Consider the following 2,167-nt stretch of genomic DNA (forward strand, 5'->3'; position numbering starts at 1 on the left):
AGGGGAAGAGGGTAGAGCAGAGCGAGGGAATAGGGGCCATGGGGAGGGGAGGAGCAGAGGGAAAGGGAGGGCTCAGTTTGGGAAGGTCTCCTGGAGGAGGTGAGCTCTCAGTAGAGTTTTGAAGAGGGGAAGAGAGTTAGTTTGGAGAATGAATCAATGAATGACCTGATAGAAGCCACTGGGACCACTGCCTCTTCCTCCACGAAGCCTTCCCTGACTAAACCCTCATTTCCCATCCTCCCTCTCCCTTCTGCATCACCTTTGCACTTGGATTTGTCCCCGTTAAACACTTGATATTCACCCTACCCTCAGCCCCACAGCACTTAATGTCCAGATCTGTAATTTATTTTAATATCTGTCTCCCTCTTTAGACTGCCTCTGCCACATACCTACTGTGTGACCTTGGGCAAGTCACTTAACTTCTCTGGGCCTCAATTGCCTCCTTTTGGGCAGGGAACTTGTCTACCAGCTGTTAAATTGTACTTCCCCAAGCTCTTAGTAGAGTGCTCTGCATACAATAAGCACTTAACAAATACCATTATTATTATTATTATTATTATTAACAATCTGTAAAGATCTTGAAGGAAGTTTCTCTCTTCCCCAAATTCCCAGCATATGAAATACCACCCAAGATCTGGGAAGAGAGCAGATAACAATAACAATAATAACGATAATTGTTGAGCACTGTTTTAAGCACTAGGATAGATAATCAGGTCAGACACAGTTCCCATCTCACATAGGATTCACAGACGTGGGGGAGGGAGAACAAGCATTTAATCTTCATTTTGTAGATAAGGGAACCAAGACCCAGAGAAGTTAAGCAATTTGCCCAAGGTCACACAGCAGGTAAGTGGCAAAGCCGGTTTTAGAGCCCAGATCTTCTGACTTTCAATCCTTTGCTCTTCTCAACTAGGCAATGCTACCTCTCATCATGCTTGGCTTAAACTTACTGAGTCCTTCACAACTAAGTCACTTTGTCTGCTAATTATCTAGTGGTGCTTGTTTATTGTATGTACAATATAGATTGTGTATATATACAAAATATATTCCCTCTCAGGATCGCACCTGGAAAGTTTCCGGTACTCTACCAGTCTAGGCAATGGGAGGGACAGTCAAGCAGAGGCCTACCCATTCCATTCCTAACTTGGGCAGTGGCTAGCGAGTGGAAGGCAATCTGCTACAAGTCAAAACTCTTCTGGGCTGGGCAGCAGTGGCATGGGAGAAAGTCGAGGGCGGAGACTGCGTGGAAGGTAAACCACTTCTGGATTTTTACCTCAAAAAACTCTATGAATAAACTACCAGAACGACTGCAGAGGGAGGTGGGGCCCTGTGGGAGAGATGCAGCATGGCTTAGCAGAAATAGCCCGGGCTTGGGAGTCAGAGGATGTGGGTTCTATTCTAATCCCGGATCTGCCACTTGTTTGTTGTGTGACCTTGGGCAAGTCACTTCACTTCTCTGTGCCTCAGTTACCGCATCTGGAAGATGAGGATTGAGACTGTGAGCTCCATGTGGGACAGGGACTGTGTCCAACCCAATTTGCTTGTATCCACCCCTGCACTTAGTACAGTGCCTGGCACAAAGTAAGCATTTAACAAAAACCACAATTATTACTACTGCTACTGAAGTGTTGTTCTTTCTCCTATTACTTGTCAAGGATTTCTTTCTGCCTCTCTCCCCCGTTCCATCTTGAAGGCAGGTACAGTAACCTTTATTTTGACTGTTCTCTCCCAACACTTAATACAGTGCTCTTCCAAAGGTAGTGCTTAATAAATACCATCGGTTGATTGATTGCTTGGAAATTCAGTCAGGGCAATAGGGACCGCCAAAAGAAGCATCTTTTATTGCTTAAAGGATCCTCCTGTAATGAGGCTCCAAGAACTGGGAAAGACTGTAGGGAAGATAAACCCAAGGCACCAGAGTGTTATAGCTTCCAGGATCATTTCACCCTCTAATCTAACCTTGCAAAAATAATAATAATTATGATTTTAATTACTTACTCTGTGGCAAGCGCTGTCCTAAATGTTGGGGTAGATACAAATTGATCACATCAGATGCAGTCCCTGCCTCACGTGAGACTCACAATATAAATAGGAGGGAGAAGAGATCTTGAATCACCATTTTGCAGCTGAGGGAACTGAGGCACAGAGAAATTAAATGACTTATCCA

The 2,167-nt window shown here is 44.6% G+C and overlaps 1 non-coding gene across 1 annotated transcript; it reads left to right on the plus strand.

Moving 5' to 3' along the window:
- Positions 1-1,047: 1,047 nt before the first annotated feature.
- On the plus strand, positions 1,048-1,185 carry LOC114817169. Its single transcript, XR_003765010.1, has one exon. It is a non-coding gene; the product is annotated as a small nucleolar RNA SNORA7 (small nucleolar RNA).
- Positions 1,186-2,167: the final 982 nt, after the last annotated feature.

This window comes from Ornithorhynchus anatinus, chromosome 1, assembly GCF_004115215.2.
Source record: "Ornithorhynchus anatinus isolate Pmale09 chromosome 1, mOrnAna1.pri.v4, whole genome shotgun sequence".
In the NCBI taxonomy this organism is placed as follows: domain Eukaryota; kingdom Metazoa; phylum Chordata; class Mammalia; order Monotremata; family Ornithorhynchidae; genus Ornithorhynchus; species Ornithorhynchus anatinus.